This window comes from Giraffa tippelskirchi, chromosome 12 (assembly GCF_054371585.1).
Source record: "Giraffa tippelskirchi isolate mGirTip1 chromosome 12, T2T-mGirTip1v1.2.pri, whole genome shotgun sequence".
In the NCBI taxonomy this organism is placed as follows: domain Eukaryota; kingdom Metazoa; phylum Chordata; class Mammalia; order Artiodactyla; family Giraffidae; genus Giraffa; species Giraffa tippelskirchi.
Window position 1 is genome coordinate 112525210 of NC_137286.1, and position 18072 is coordinate 112543281.

The 18072-nt window shown below is 36.0% G+C and overlaps 1 protein-coding gene across 3 annotated transcripts in view; it reads right to left on the reverse strand.

Annotated features, from left to right (window-relative positions):
• Positions 1 to 18072, reverse strand: part of KLHL1 (kelch like family member 1) — a 376595-nt gene that overhangs the window by 79616 nt on the left and 278907 nt on the right. The gene's annotated exons all lie outside the window — the stretch shown is intronic.

Consider the following 18072-nt stretch of genomic DNA (forward strand, 5'->3'; position numbering starts at 1 on the left):
GCAGAACAAAACAAATCCCAAATTCATGGAGAATTCCAAACCAAACTACTAATAAATTGAATAAACTTCAGCAAGCTACTTAATCTTTCTGGACTTGTTTTCTCAAGTGTCAAATTAGCATTCAGGAGTTTCTTAGCCACTCTGTAGATTTAGGTATCTATTAATCTGCACATTTTTTTTTTTTGGTTTTGCTTTCTCTAGTGTCCCATCACCACCACCATACTGAGATGGAAATTAATCAAAGTGAAGAAATTTTCTATTAAATGTAATTTTAGCATGCATTTTAAATTGGAACATGGAAGATTCATGTGATAATTCAGGTTGAAGACATCTATGAAAAAAGATAAAATATAAAATAAAATAACCTCCCCAGATAAAGCAAAAGTAAGCAATAAATTAGCTGTTATAATGAAAATAACAGAAACTGAAGTGGTACAGTTTCTGTAGTTGATTTAATACTTTTCCTTTTCATTAATAGCTATTTTTGTGTGATTCACCTGAGTAACCAAATTGCCCTCATGTTTTCTAAAAATCCCACTTCATTTATTTCCTATTCAATCTGAGAAAAAGATATCAGGTGAATTTATGCCTTTTGTTTTTTGATATCTGAGCTAAATTCAAATGTATCAAGGCAATGATGCACAAGAAATTATCTCAAAATAAATATTTTGCTGTTAAATTTTAAATTCCAATTAAATATCATTATAAGTGGAATTATGGAGGTCATATTATGTATGCTCCTACATATCTTATACTGTAGATTAAACATGAAGAAAATTATATTTGCTATATTTTAAAATATATCCATGAGACAATCCAACATCAGAAAATTTGTATTCAAATAACTTTGTGGTTTGCTACTCAAATATTCTATGCTTCTTTTTCACATTGGTATTTTTACATATTTTGTTTTGTTGACTGAAATGTATTTTTATTCTTCAATTTATCTGATTATTAATACTCTATAGTTAGTTTCAACATCACTTCTCTTTAGAATCTTTTCTAACCTATCCATTCTGACTTAAAAGAATGTGATCATAATACTCTAATTTATTGTATTAATACTTACAACAGTTCATTTAAATTGTCTTTTAACTTTTTTGGTCTCCTTACTCAGATGTAAGATCCTTAAGTATAATATTTCATTCATCTTTTTATTCTAACATGAGCATGTAGTAATACAATTTTAATGCTTCTTGAATGATGGAATAACTTAACAAGTGAACATTCTTACCAACAACTTCTTGGATTTAACTAGATCAGTTCTTCTAAACTTATCTTTAACTTAATATCTCATCTTATTATTAAAAAATTAAGGTGATTCCAAAGACATGTAAAATAGGGATGGTTATATTTTAGTAAAATTAGATGATAGCAAAACAATCAAAGAAAGATAAAATAGAGCCCAATATGAGATTGCTACAAAAAATGCACGCATGTTTGTTACTTTTAGACTGCAAATTTAATTCTAGACTTTATAACATATAATTCATAGAGGGAAACATAATTAGCCACATTATCCACAATGTTCTTGGGACAGAAAACTCACCAGTTGCTCAAGGAGAGAAACTTAAAACTGTGACTCTTAGATCAAACAAGTACATTTATCAAAGTTTCTCATAATGAAGAAGCTTGGTGTTTAGATCCTAGTTTCAAGGGTCAGTGTTCTCACAGCAGGCCCCAGCCTTAATGGTACCAGGGACCAGTTTCATGAAAGATAATTTTTCTATGGACTGGTGAGGGGAATCGTTTGGGATGATTCAAGCAGGTTACATTTATTGTGCAATTTATTTCTAGTGGTATACATAAAAGCTCTACTTCAGATTATCAGGCATTAGATTTGGAGGTTGGGGATAACTGTTCTAGAAAATCTATTAGTCTTTAGCATTTTATCAGAGTACAGTATAGTAAAAGGAATTCTTCATACTCAGTCCACAAATTTTTTACACTATTGAAGTTGCTCATTTGTGTCCAGCTGTTTGTGACTATACAGTCCATGGAATTATCCAGGCCAGAATACTGAAGTGGGTAGCCTTTCCCTTCTCCAGGGGATCTTTCTAACCCAGAGATCGAACCCGGGTCTCCCATATTGCAGGCAGATTCTTTACCAGTTGGCCACCAGGGAAGCCCAAGAATACTGGAGTGGGTAGCCTATCCCTTCGCCAGTGGATCTTCCTGAGCCAGGAATTGAGCCAGGGTCTCCTGCATTGCAGGCAGATTTAAGAGATAGGATATCCACAAATGGCAGGGGAATCATGTTGAGGACCAGTCACACATTTGTGATATAAAATTTTACTTCAGAAATGAGTAATAGAATAGGTAAGATATTACATAACAAACCAAACACAGAATCTCTGTGCCTAGATTAATGATTTTTATTTGTAAGAGAGCATTCACAACTAGTATTTATAACTAGTGTGCACAATATTGAAGGTCATTCTTCTCTCTTACGTATCTCTTTATCCTCAGCACTAATTCAATTTTTAGCACTAAAATATCTTCAGTAAAAGTTTATTTGAAAAAAAACATAATTCAATGGAAAGGCACCAGGGAATATCTAAGCTTAGAGTTCAACAGCTGATAGGACCACAGAAGACTGAATATATAATGAGGATTTCACTAATATTTAGAATTTATAAATCACAGTTTATAAGTGCACAGTCTGCTGAAAAGGCCTTTGTTGTTGTTTCTTATCTCTTCTTTATCCTTCCCTTCCTTCTTTCCTTCCTTCTTTTCCTTTTTTTTTTTTTTTGCTGGCATTGCTACTGTTCTATGCATGATATTTCCAAGAGGAACTGCTAAAATAAAAGTTAAAAAAAAAAATTAAAGGCTCTAAAATATTATTTAAAGCTGTATACACATACATGTATGTGTCTATATTACATCTAAGTAATAAAAAAAAAACTGTTCTTATAAATTTGTTTACTCAAACATTAAAGTTTCAAAAGAAAATGGTAGCTATTTGTTCTAAAAACTTCTTGTCATATCCCGTATCATGCTTAGAACTTTCCCTGTTTTTTCAATCAGACATGCATATGTATTTAAAATCGTGGATCTGTGTATATATTTGCGTACATGTGTTTAGGTATATAGTATCAAAAGAGTAATATTTTTTTTTACATTGTCAACTTACTCCATTATATATATATATATACATATATATATATATTTTTTTCTTTTCACAATGTCTTTTTAAAATTCTGATATATAAACTGAGTGGGCAGTTTTGAATTGTATTTACTTGTGAAAATTGCCAAACTTTTAAAGAAATGTAGACCCCTTAATTTTGTGACAAAGGCACAAAACTTACTATTTTTTAAGTAAAAGAGACATGGAAAGGACAGATACATCCTGATATAATAAAGTAGCAGTGGCTAAGCTGAAGAAAGTGTTCCTTCTAAGACAATGAAAACTGACAGTTTAAAATGAAATTTTCTAGACTAATGGGTCATATCACAAACAAATGCAAGGTTTTATTAGGCTGCTATTTTCTTCAGTCCATTCATTACTTGTTGTTATAAGTATAGCTTCTAAAAGTCAGGGAAAACACTGATAATAGATGTCACTTTGAGTTCTCTTTCTTCATACTTATATTCAAGAATTTTATTAAGTTATATTCATGACATTGTTTTGAAAATTGTTTCTTGATATTTTAACTTTACGTTTCCCTTGGCTGGTTTATGAAACCTCATTTGTTTTATTCTTCTGGCAGGTGAGCATTTCTGGATGCATATACACAGATTCCCCATGCTTTCACCCCAGTTCACCTCACTTGTAAATGAAGCATCCTCAGATGGCTTTAGCAATTTTCTTTTAGCCAAGTATAACAGGCCAGAAGTGGACCCAGGCTTCTTAGCAACAAGCAGGAGGAAAATCCAGTGCCATATTAGGACTCACCAGGTGTTTGCAGGTGGGAAACAACCCTGTGTTTGCTCTTGGCAAAGAGACCATCTAATGACATAGTTCTCCCATTAGTTCAAGAAAGTACAACTGTTTATCCTCTATCTTTCCTGATAATGAAGGAGCTCTTGGAATCCTAACATTAGAAGATTGTTTTTTCTTAACATGCTTCTTTATTTTTTCAATCTTAAGTTTGTGAGAATAGATTTTGAGATTCATATCCTTGCTGAAATCAGCAGAATCAAAATGTCTGAAGATGTCTTTTTTTTTTTTTCTCCTTTCATAGTGTGAGGAATAGTTTGGCGTGACATAAATGAGTTGAAAATTTTTATACATCAGAAGTATGAAGAATGCTTTCATTATCTGTGGACAATAGCATTGCTAATAAAAAGCCTGACAGCAATCTGGTCATCCTTCCTTTTCTGTGGACTTTGGTATTTTATTGCAGTTATTTCATTGCTATTCTTACATGGCTATTGTTCTCATTAGCTTAAGTGTGTTTTTTCCCTCTTCAGAAGATATGTAATTGTTTATTTATCTTTGATAGTCTGTAGTTTGATACAGATAGAGTGAATTTGCTCTTTTTTCAATCATTTTTCTGATTCCCCTCTGGACTACTCATTTTAGAGGTATGAAAATAAATAAATAAATAAATAAATAAAAACCTCAATAAAATAGAATTGAGAGAACAGCAGGGGGAGCTCTCACAACTGGTAACAATAGTGGAACCCAACAGGGAGATAATCTCTTTCCTGGCAAGGATTTAGCCAATGAAAATTCAATTATTGGTTTGATAAAAGAGAAAGCTCTGTTTTGGACCAAATACCAACTCAGTCTTACTAGAAACTATAAAATTAACAATCTTAATAACAGTACATGCATTAAACAACTGGTCTACTGACAAAATAAGAGTGTTCATGAATCAATATTGGTGGGAAAATTTTAAAAAGGTTACAAAATGTGCCTACCTACTGTTTCATCTGTGCAACATACAACCTGGGGAAGCCTGTATGTACTGCTTCCAAACTTTTAATTTTCCAATGGACCATTTGAGTTCTGGCAAATGAATTTCATACAACTTCCTCTGTCTTATGGATATAAATATATTTTAGTTGTGGTTTGCATGTGTTCACACTAGACTGAAACCTTCCCTTGCTTTCAGACTATTTCCTTCTTCTATTGCTAAAATCCTTTTTGAAAATATTATCCCTACCTGGGGGAATGCCTCTCAAACTTCATAAAGAGAGAGGAAACCATTTTCCTGGCCAGATACTTCTATAATTCTGCCCTATTTGGCTTGCTTTGCAACAATTTCACTGTGCTTACCACCCTTAATCCTCTGATTAAGTCCAAAGAATTAACAACATTATGAAGACTCAACTGGCAAGATTTGTAGAGATCCTCCAAATACCTTGACCAAGAGCATTGCTGTTGGTCCTTCTAAACCTCAGATTCACCCCTTTGGGAATTTATAAACTCTCACCCTTTGAGATAATCACAGGAAGTTTAATATACTTGCCTTCTATTTCTTTTGACTCACAACTGATAAAAGATACTCCAGTATTGCAAAAGCATAAATGCTTATATTAAAAATAACCATGTTCTGGTAAAGTAATCTTTTCACAGTGTGCTCAAGATGAAGACATTAAGCATTACATCTTGCAACCTGGAGATTTTGTCAATGGGAAAATACCAAACTCTCTTCATACTCTCCGGGTACTGCTAACTAACCCTTGTGCCAACAAACTTCAAGAAAAAGGTTCTTGGATTCATGTGATACACCTAAAGAAAGCACTGAACACTGACTGAAACTGCACATTATCTGGTAACCTGAAAGAAAATGTTTTCTACAATTGAAGCAGAGAACATCTGAGGAGACAACTTCCTCAAGCTGTCGAGGCGAGGCCTATCATAAATGCGTCTCTCAAACTTATGATGATGATGTGATGCTTCAGATGAGCTCCAATGATGATGATTTTCATAATATATGGACTTTAGACAGAAAGTGACTCCAACCCTTCTTTGTTACTTGAATGTGATCATAATAGGTTTCCAATCTGTGCACTTTCCTTCTGATATAAGACAGTACACCTTGGAATGGTCCTTCCTGATATTAGGGACAAAAAAAAAACTAGATGTGACTCTTCATCAACATTGAATTCAAAAAAACTTTTTGATTAAAGGGGAAAATGTAAAAAAAAAAAAAAGATAAACAGGAATTTCAATTAACTAGAATTGGGACACCAGAAAGGGGAGCTCTCAGACTCTGAGACAGTAGCAGAAGGACTCCTCTTCTTTCCTGGCAAAGATCCAGAAAACAAAATGTCACGGACTCTTTACTATAATCCCCCCAACTCCCTTTTCCTCTCCATAAAAATGTTCTCCTTCATTTGCTGTGTGGGAACTTGCACATAGCTCACCATAGCAATTCTCTGTTGGCCCCAGTAAACCTGTCTTTGTTAGAGAAATGTCTGGCTATTTACTTCAGGTCATCAGAGGCCATGTGTTATACTTCAGAGAAATTCTCTCAGATTATTTATTTTCCCTCTCACTTTCAATACTCTTTTTCTAAAATCACCACGGATAACAATATCATACTTTCTGATTATTTCTTTGTCTCATCTGTTTTACATAATTTTAATTTATTTCCTCTTATTAATTTTTAGAGATGACAATGATGCCAATTTTATTTTTTTTCAAAATTCTATTTAATATTTCATTTCAACAAACATCTTAAATTTAAAGATTTTTTTATACTTTTCCCTCTTTTTATATAACTGATTATTTCAAGACTGAATATCTTTGGCGACTAGCAAAAGAATACCAAATACATTTGTGTTATGTTTACTTTTTGCATTTTAAGTTTTTTATTTTTTAATTTTTTTAAAAATAAAAACTGAAGCACTTCTGTGTTTTCAGAGAAGTTGTATTATGTATATCTTTTTCTCTCTCTTTTAATTCCTGAAATAGTCCAGGAATTCTTGATAATTTATGAATCTGTAATATTAGGTGATAAGTTCCTAGAGTCTATATACATAGAAGGTTTTCCTGCTAGGAAGGCTAAATGGGAGACCAGCCTATAAAATAGATAATCCTTAAATAGCAGAATATAGAGACATTTTTGTCCTGATTTATTAGTTCAAATCGTATCATTTTAGTATATCTAAATCACTGATATGAAAATAACAAACATACCGCTATCAGCTTTTTCCCCTTTTCCACTCAGTGAAATTGAGAAATGTATATAAATTAACACAGAACTTTATCTATCTAGTCAATTTACCTACTCATATAACTTTTCATTTGTCTATATCTAAATCTATGTCTGTATTTCAAATCTTAAATACTTGGTTGAATCATTCTTTAAACTCATTCTATAGAAATTTTCACAATCAATCATGCTATCAGTTTCACACACTCAGGTACTGAAATGATATTTTTCTGTGTGTGTCTTTTAATTTGTGTACATAAAATGAGAGAATGAGCCTTAATTAAAAAATACAATTTTAAAAGTACATAAATATAATATGAGTATTAGGTGTTAGTTCTAGAAGGTATTGTAGGTGTTCATAGAACGCTTCAACTTCATCTTCTTCAGCATCTTCTTCAGTTGGGGCATAAACTTGGATTACTGTGATGCTGAATGGTTTGCATTGGAAGTAAAACAAGGTCATTCTGTCATTTCTGAGTCTGTGCCCAAATACTGCATCTTGGACTCTTCTGATTATAAGGGCTACTCCACTTCTTCTAAGGGATTCTTGCCCACCATAGTAAACATAATGGTCATCTAAATTAAATTTGCCCATTCCAGTCCATTTTAGGTCACTGATTCCTAACATGTTGATGTTCACTCTTGCCATCTCCTGCTTGACCATGTCCAATTTATCTTGATTCATGAACCTAATATTCCAGGTTCTTATCTGATATTGTTCTCTAGATCATTGGACTTTACTTTCACCACCAGACACATCCACAACTAAGCGATGTTTCCAATTTAGCCAAGCCACTTCAGCCCAGCCACTTCATTCTTTCTGGAGCTGTTTCTGTCCCCTTCTGTAGCATTTTGGATAGCTACTGACCTAGGGGTTCACCTTCCAGTGTCGTATCTTTTTGGTTTTATTTGTGTTCATGGGGTTCTTGAGTCAAGAATATTGAAGTGGTTTGCCACTCTCTTCTCCAGTGGGCCATGTTTTGTCAAGCCCTGACTAGCAGGGACATGCCCTTCAGCCACTGTTTGTAACTGCACATACATGCCCTGCACCCTGGTTGTCCCAATACTAGCTTTCCTTTAGCCCTTGAGCATGTAAACCTTCACTCGCCACTGAGTGTCAGTCAATGTGCCACATGGGGGCTGGCCAAAGGACCTATTGGATTTTCTGGGAAGGGGGTATGGGGAATGCTGGAGCTGACATTGGAGGATGATCATGGGCTGAGGGCTCCCAGGCCTCCCTGTTGCTGCTGGCTTCCCTGGGAACTTTCTGCCATCCACATGGCCCACCACTGGCCAAGAGCTGGCCACCATCTTTCCTCTCCTCCGGCTCCTCAGAGTTATTGTCCAGGTCTGGCAAACCTAGCTGCCCCAAGGTGGTGAGAAGTGCTTCATAGCCTCCTGCCCCACCACATTAGGAACTCAGGGATCTGGTCACTACCCTGCTCCCATGAACTTCACCAAACACCAAAAAGATGTCTTTTTTTTTCAGAGAAGACTGGAATGCAGAAGTAAGAAGTCAAGAGATGCCTGGCAAATTTGGCCTTGGAGTGCAATGGCTAATGTAGTTTTGCCAAGAGAACATACTGTCCATAGCAAATACCCTCTTTCACTAAAGCAAGAAATGACTGTGGCTCAGATCATGAACCCCTTATTGCAAAATTCATATTTAAATTGAAGTAAGCAGGGAAAACCACTAGGACATTGAGATATGACCTAAATCACATCCCTATGATTATACAGTGGAGGTGATAAACAGATTCAAAGGAGTAGATTGGAGTGACTGAGTGACTGAAGAAGTATGGATGGAGGTTCATAAGCAGAGACATTACTTTGCCAACAAAGGTCCATCTAGTCAAGGCTATGGTTTTTCCAGTGGTCATGTATGGATGTGAGAGTTGGACTATAAAAAGGGCTGAGCACAGAAGAATTGATGCTTTTGAACTGTGACATTGGAGAAGACTCTTGAGAGTCCCTTGGACTGCAAGGAGATCCAACAAGTCCATCCTAAGGGAAATCAGTCCTGGGTGTTCATTGGAAAGACTGATGTTAAAGCTAAAACTCCAGTATTTTGGCCACCTGATGTGAAGAGCTGACTCATTTGAAAGACCCTCATGTTGGGAAAGATTGAAGGCAGGAGGAGAAGGGGATGACAGAGGATGAGATAGTTAGATGGCATCACCGACTCAATGGACATGAGTTTGGGTAAACTCCGGGAGTTGGTGATGGACAGGGAAACCTGGCGTGCTGCAGTTCATGGGGTTGCAACGAGTTGAACACAACTGAGTGACTGAACTAAACTGAACTGAATATTGCATGGTGACCAAAACCATATCCCAAGAAAAGAAATGCAAAAAGGCAAAATGGTTGTCTAATGCGGCCTTACAAATAGCTGAGAAAAGAAGAGAAGTGAAAGGCAAAAGAGAAAGGGAAAGATATTCCCATCTGAACACAGAGTTCTAGAGAATAGGAAGGTGAGATAAGAATGCCTTGTTAAGTGAACAATGCAAAGAAATAGAAGAAAGCAATAGACTGACTAGGCTTCACTTCAAGAAAAGTAGTGATGTCAAGGGAATATTTCATGCAAAGATGGGGACAATAAAGAACAGAAACAATATGGACCTAACAGAAGCAAAAGATATTAAGAAGAGGAAGCAAGAATGCATGGAAGAACTGTACAAAAAAGATCTCAGTGATCCAGATAACCAGGATACTGTGGTCACTCACCTACAGCTAGACCCTTGAGTATGAAGTCAAGTGGGCCCTAGGAAGCACTACTATGAACAAAGATAATGGAGGGAATGGAATTCCAGGTGAGCTATTTCAAATCCTAAAAGATGATCTTATTAAAGTGCTGCACTCAGTATGCCAACAAATTTGGAAAACCCAACAGTGGCCACAAGACAGGGAAAGATCAGTTTTCATTCTAATCCCAAAGAAAGGCAATGCCAAAGAATGTTCAAACTACCATACAATTGCACTCATTTCACATGCTAGCAAGATTATGCTCAAAATCCTTCAAGTGAGGGATCAGTAGTACACGAACCAAGAATTTCCAGATATACAAGCTGGATTTTAAAAAAGGTAGAGAAACTAGAGATCAAATTGTCAACAACCTTTGGATGATAGAAAAACAAGAGAATTAAAAAAAAAATCTACTTCTTCAATGACTAGACTAAAGCTTTTGACTGTGTGGATCACAACAAACTATGGAAAATTCTTAAAGAGCTGGGAATACTAGACCACCTGACCTGCCTCCTGAGAAACTGTATGCAGGTAAAGAAGCAACAGTTAGAACCAGACATGGAACAATGGATTGGTTCAAAATTGGAAATGGAGTAGGTTCAGTTCAGTTCAGTTCAGTTCAGTCGCTCAGTCGTGTCCGACTCTTTGCGACCCCATGAATGCAGCACGCCAGGCCTCTCTGTCCATTACCAACTCCTGGAGTCTACCCAAACCCATGTCCATCGAGTCAGTGATGCCATCCAACCATCTCATCCTCTGTCGTCTCCTTCTCCCCCTGCCCCCAATCCTACGCAGCATCAGGGTCTTTTCCAATGAGTCAACTCTTCGCATGAGGTGGCCGAAGTACTGGAGTTACAGCTTCAACATCAGTCCTTCCAATGAACACCCAGGATTGATCTCCTTTAGGATGGACTGGTTGGATCTCCTTGCAGTCCAAGGGACTCTCAAGAGTCTTCTCCAACACCACAGTTCAAAAGCATCAATTCTGCAGCGCTCAGCTTTCTTCACCATCCAACTCTCACATCCATACATGACCACTGGAAAAACCATAGCCTTGACTAGACGGACTTTTGTTGGCAAAGTAATGTCTCTGCTTTTCACTATGCTATCTAGGTTGGCCATAACCTTCCTTCCAAGGAGTAAATGTCTTTTAATTTCATGGCTGCAATCATCATCAGCAGTGATTTTGGAGCCCCAAAAAATAAAGTCTGACACTGTTTCCCCATCTATTTCCCATGAAGTGATGGGACCAGATGCCATGATCTTAGTTTTCTGAACGTTGAGCTTTAAGCCAACTTTTTCACTCTCCTCTTTCACTTTCATCAAGACGCTCTTTAGTTCTTCTTCACTTTCTGCCACAGGGTGGTGTCATCTGCATATCTGAGGTTATTGATATTTCTCCTGGCAATCTTGATTCTAGCTTGTGTTTCTTCCAGCCCAGCATTTCTCATGATGTACTCTGCATATAAGTTAAATAAGCAGGGTGACAATATACAGCCTTGACGTACTCCTTTTCCTATTTGGAAACAGTCTGTTGTTCCATGTCCAGTTCTAACTGTTGCTTCCTGACCTGCATACAGGTTTCTCAAGAGACAGGTCAGATGGTCTGGTATTCCCATCTCTTTCAGAATTTTCCACAGTTTATTGTGATCCACACAGTCAAAGGCTTTGGCATAGTCAATAAAGCAGAAATAGATGTTTTTCTGGAACTCCCTTGCTTTTTCGATGATCCAGCGGATATTGGCAATTTGATCTCTGGTTCCTCTGCCTTTTCTAAAACCAGCTTGAACATCTGGAAGTTCACAGTTCACGTATTGCTGAAGCCTGGCTTGGAGAATTTTGAGCATTACTTTACTAACATGTGAGATGAGTGCAATTGTGTGGTAGTTCTAGCATTCTTTGGCATTGCTTTTCTTTGGGACTGGAACGAAAACTGACCTTTTCCAGTCCTGTGGCCACTGCTGAGTTTTCCAAATTTGCTGACATATCGAGTGCAGCACTTTTACAGCACCATCTTTCAGGATTTGAGTTCTAACCAGTACATTCCAAAGGAAATCCGTCCTGAATAGTCATTGGAAGTACTGATGCTGAAGCTGAAACCCTAAATACTTTGGCCACCTGATGCAAAGAGCTGACTCATTTGAAAAGACACAGATGTTGGGAAAGATTGAGGGCAGGAGGAGAAGGGGACGACAGAGGATGAGATGGTTGAATGGCATCAGCTACTCAATGGACATTAGCTTGAGTAAACTCCAAGAGTTGGTGATGGACAGGGAAGCCTAGTGTGCTGCAAGTCCATGGGGTTTAAAGAGTCGGACATAACTGAGTGACTGAACTGAACTGAACTGTGAGTATTAAATCAGTTAGTAAATGTAGAGTACAGATTAAACTCTTTTTTTTTTTTCACATTACCTCAGAATGGGACTATCCTTCTTATTTTAAGAATATTCACACATATGATCGGCCGTTCGAAGCAGTGTTTTCTACCATGATAGATGACAACAGTTTGAGTTACTTCTTATTCCTGACTAAAAAGTGACTCCGAGCTATCTCACAAATCTCTAGAGTGAGTAGAAGCAACGATGCCAGTTGGGGCACCCAGTATCTTTCCTGGAAGCATTTTTGTCCTTACCAGACTTTCCAAGGGATAACATTTTCACTTGAATTAACAAGCCTGTCTTAATTTCAGCCATATTCCAGGACATCTAATCAATTTTATAAGCTAAACATTACGTTTACTTGTTTTTCAGTTGTTTTTTTTTTTTTTTCCAGTTTATGTACAGCCTGAAGTTTCATACATTATGTTTGTCTGTTATGCATGCGTCCTTTTAGCTCAAGGGTGGCTAACTTCACCATCTATGGGGAAGAGTCATTGTTCACCAATATAGCTGACAAAAGGCCAACATCAATGTTATTCTCACTGCTTTTAAAATGCTTTCCTGTGCTGATGGCTAGACCATATAAGTCATTTGTAAAATTTTAGTAGCCATTACGTTTTCAAGACTCCTTTTCTTATGGATTAGCCAGTTTTTGCTTATTGTACCCACATAAAAACCATCTCTATTGTTGACATCTGTAGCAATGACAAAATAAAAAATAATGAGAACACTGACAAAATGTTTCAAAATCAGAACTCTGAAAGAGAAATAAAAATATTAAATATTTGAAGAGATTTATTAAGAATAATAAAACAACGTAATCTACATAAGAACAATGAGCTCTATGGTTTTATTTCAAGCACCTTCTCCCTAACTGTGAAGTAATCTTGAAAACCAACCTCACGGTCAAGGTAGTGATGAAATCTAACAGCATATCAGCCAATGGTGGGCTCTGGACAGATTTTGGAGATTCCTCAGAAGTCTCATTCTTAGGAAATTGCTATTATTCTGATGGGTCTGGTAGTTCTCTGAAAACCTCCACTTGCAAGGGTTTCTTCTTTCACCTGATTAAGGCTTCTTCTTACTGAGAATGCTCCAGGATGTGCGTCAAGAAAAAAAATCAGTGGCAATTAGTTAATGTCAGTGCAGCCTGAGGTGGTGAAAACAGTTAAAGCAAACAAGGTTGGGAGAAAAAAAAAAAAAAAAAACTTAACAGAAGAACTTCGGAAAGGATGTCCATAGAGAAATTTGAAAAGATTGACATATTCCTGGTACTCTTGAAGGTCATGTGCACATGCACAAGTATAATCTGAGAAGGTAATAAGTTCTCTTCTCAATCTGACCTTAAGGATTTGTGTAAGCAGGAATGAAAGATAAGTCATGAATTGTCTAGCTCCTGCTAAAAATCTACTTCTGATGTTTTAAACCTGATCATAAGCTCTTGCAAAGGCTTTACCTGGCAGGTCTCATAGGGGAAAGCTATTCAGTTCAGTTCAGTCGCTCAGTCGTGTCCGACTCTTTGCGACCCCATGAACTGCAGCACGCCAGGCCTCTCTGTCCATCACCAGCTCCCGGAGACTACCCAAACCCATGTCCATCGTGTCGGTGATGCCATCCAACCATCTCATCCTCTGTCATCCCCTTCTCCTCCTGCCCCCAATCCCACCCAGCATCAGGGTCTTTTCCAATGAGTCAACCCTTTGCATGAGGTGGCCAAAGTATTGAAGTTTCAGCTTCAACATCAGACCTTCCAATGAACACCCAGGATTGATCTCTTTTAGGATGGATTGATTGGATCTCCTTGCAGTCCGAGGGACTCTCAAGAGTCTTCTCCAACACCACAGTTCAAATGCATCAATTCTTCGGCGCTCAGCTTTCTTCACCGTCCAACTCTCACATCCATACATGACCACTGGAAAAACCATAGTCTTGACTAGACGGACTTTTGTTGGCAAAGTAATGTCTCTGCTTTTAAATATGGTATCTAGGTTGGCCATAACCTTCCTTCCAAGGAGTAAGCGTCTTTTAATTTCATGGCTGCAGTCACCATCAGCAGTGATTCTGGAGCCCAAAAAAATAAAGTCTGACACTGTTTCCACTGTTTCCCCATCTGTGTAGGGAAAGCTGTTATCCCTACACAAATCTTGGTGCAAAACCAAAGTATTGCAAACTTTCAAGAAAGTTATGTTGAAGGACTCAGACTATCTAGCTGATCATGCTCTTCACATATTTGCATTTCTCTCCCAGGCACCTTTCATCCTAAGGTATCCTTGTCTGAGTCTTGGCAAGAGGTCTTCTTAAGGCACTTCTGCCGAGACCTTTATGAGGAAAGGAGAAAGAAAGTTTGCCTTTGCTTAGGGGCTCAGTGTTCATGTTGGGGCAATCCTTCAACACTTCAGTGGTCAGTTTACAACTCTGCCTTATTAGGAGCTCAGCTGAGCTGGGAGATAACTGGGTTCAAGCACCTACAAGTAGGATGAACTCAAAACTAGGCACACATAGGCATATTACAAACTGTTAAAAGTCAAAGTGAGAGTCTTAAAAGCAGCAAAAGAGTAGCAACTTATCAGGCACAAGGGATTCTCAAAAAGATTAACAGTTCATTTCTCATCAAGGAGACCAGAAGACACGGTATGTCATATTCAAAGTGCTAACATAAAAAGACTGATAAGAATTTTAAATCCTTTAAAAATAAAGGAGAAGTAATCATATATCAAGATTTTAAAAAATAAATAAACAAAACATAAAGGGAATTTGTTGCTAGTAGATCTTCCCTGAAAGGGGTCCTTTAGGTCAGACTGTACACATTTCTAGATAGGAAAATAAATTCACAAGAAGAGAAAAGAGCTCTATTAAGGTAATAGCTGTATTTTTAATAATTTATAACACTTCATTTTCTCCTGTCATTAAAAAGACATCTGCATAAAGTAATAATTTAAAAACTGTATTGAGATGGATATATAATGTATAAATACACAATTTGTATGACAATAACAGATATGTGGTTATTAAACACACTCCTACATAAGTCAGAGGGCTGACATTATCCAATTTCAAGTCTTATTACAAAGCTACAGTAATCAAGGCAGTGTGGTATTGGTGTAAGTATAGGCAGAGATATTAATAGAGTATAACTGAGTGTCTATAAATAAATCTTCATATTTATGGCCAATAAATTTTTGATGATGCACCAAGATAACTCAATGGAAAAGAAAGATTTTTTCAACAAAGAACAGTGAAACAACATGCAAAAATGATGTTGAACTATTAGCTCACATCATATTAATAAATAGATTATGTTTTTAAATTTAAGACCTAAAAGTACAAAATTTCTAAAGCATTAGCATAAATTTTATGACCATTGATTAGACAATATTTTCTCTTATATGCCACCAAAAGCAGAAACAACAAAAGAAAAAAAATAAATTTGACTTTAGTAAGTCAATAGTTTTTGTACTTCAAAAGATCCTATCAAAAAGCTAAATTAGAACCCATAGAATGGGATGAAATATTTGCAATGTTATATCTGATAGAAAACTCATATATAGAATATAAAATGAACAATAAAAGAAAAAAATAACCTGAACAAAAGTTATATACATTTATCCAGAGAAGGTACAAATGGTCAATAAGTGCATGTATAAGTAATATTTCTCAGAATTATTCATTAGAGAAATCTCTATAAAATCATGAGATACATTGTGATCATTATAATAGAAAAAGAATAAACAGTAACAAGTGTTGTCAAGGATGTGGAAAAATTGGCACACTCATATTTTGCTGAGGAGATGGAAAATGGAACAGCCATTCTGGAAAATAGCTTGGCAGTTCTTCCAAAATTTAAAGATGGAGCTACCATGTAATTCAACAACTTTTCTCATATCCAACAGAATTTAACATATATATTCATACAAAAACACATACATGGATGTTCATTTTAGTTTTATTCATAATAACCAAAAAGTGGAAACAACTCAGAAAACCACAAATTATATGATTCTGTTTAAATGAATTATCTTAAGTTGGCAATTTCATCAAGACAGAAAATAGTTTAATTTTTTCTAAGGGGTCCAGGCAGATGGGGCAATGGTGAGTGACTGCTATTGATTACAGGTTTTTTTTAGGATGATAAAAATATTTTGGAGTTTGATAGTGGTGATGACTACATAACTCTGTGAACAGACTCAAAAGTACTCAATTCTACACTTTAATGCTCAATTTTATCTCAACTGAAAACTAAACAAGCAAAAACAAACCCTACCATATATTTAACATACAACACGAAGCATGGCATATGGAAAATCCATAATCAACAATAGTTATATTACTATTTTATCAATTTTTCCTAAAACTACTTACTTGCAAACAATGTATTGTAAGAATGACTTATTCAATTTTATACAAAATAAATGTTGTGGGAAAGAAGACATGATTTATAGAACTATGTGTTTCACAGACACAATGCTAAAATAAAAACTCAGCATGCTGAGGCAACTGTGGTCTTAATTAGCTTCATTCCCTAGAGAGATGCATTACTCCCTGATATCACAGACTTAACATGAATACACTTTTATTTGCTATTTTATCAGGCAGAAGAATCAATCTTCATTTACTGATAGCTATGAAATGTTTCTGACCACATCTTCAACTTTAACAATGAAAGAACTCATGTGGCTTTCTAATATAATCATGTAAGGATTTTTTTCAAACAAATCTAGGTGGGGGAAAGCTATATAGGTCAAATAAATTATTTTGAGTTTTTATTTTATACTAAAATTTTACTTTAGCTTCTTGCCACTTGGAGGTATAATATGGGATACATGGGCAATATTGTAATCTCACTGCCTATCACAAAGCAAGACATTTACTAACTATGGCAAATAAAATAAAAATCAGAAAATTGATAAAAGAGGTAAATCAGAACAAAAAGGTAAGTTGCTTTAGTTCAGAGCTATTTTTAAAGTTTGTCTTAGATGATGGCAGATATGAATTAGAATGCAGTGCTGAAGACCTTAAACTACCATTAATTTTTGTTTTTTAAATGCTCTATGATTTTGCTTTCCTATGAAAGTCTGGATCAGTAAATTTGCAATTAGACCTCAATATCTTTCTAATTTGTATTTCCAAATGTACTAAGTCAACTATCTGACATATTTCAGGTCTTCAAAATACTAATTAGGACTTCTTACAACCCGCAGGATGAGAAACACACATTCAGTATCTATATTATGTTACTCTTTTTCAAATATTTGTTGAGGACTTTATAATTTACAAGTGATTTCACATTCATTATCATCATCCAATTTTAATCTAATTCATAACCTTGAATGGGTGGCAAATGAAGAAATGAAGGCTCATAGTTTAACTGCTGGCCTCAAATCAAGCCAATATCCAACGATAGATTGAAAACTCACACCCAGAACTTCTGAATCCAAATACAGTTCACCCCTGCTCCAGGTTACTCCCTAGTGGAGATGAGTTGAATCCTATTATGTTGACTTCTGGTGCCTATTGATGAGTCAGTCTTTTCCTAAATGTGTGCTGCCTTCTCCCCATGGACTTTTCAAGATGAAATCAATTAAATGCAAAGATATAGCTAGATTTGACTCTCCACTAATGCTAAAGAAAACCACCTTAATTGCTTTCTCAATTCACATTAACCATTTCTTCTTCCACACTGTATTACTCTGGTCTTTCCATGATAGTTCTGGATTTTCTCTTCATAATAGATGAATGTTACATGCTGTATGAGTATCATGCCTTGAAAACTGAGAATAGCTTGAGGTCTACTCATCTAGGTATATTTTTTACAAGTCCTTGCTTTTATTTTATTTCAAAAAA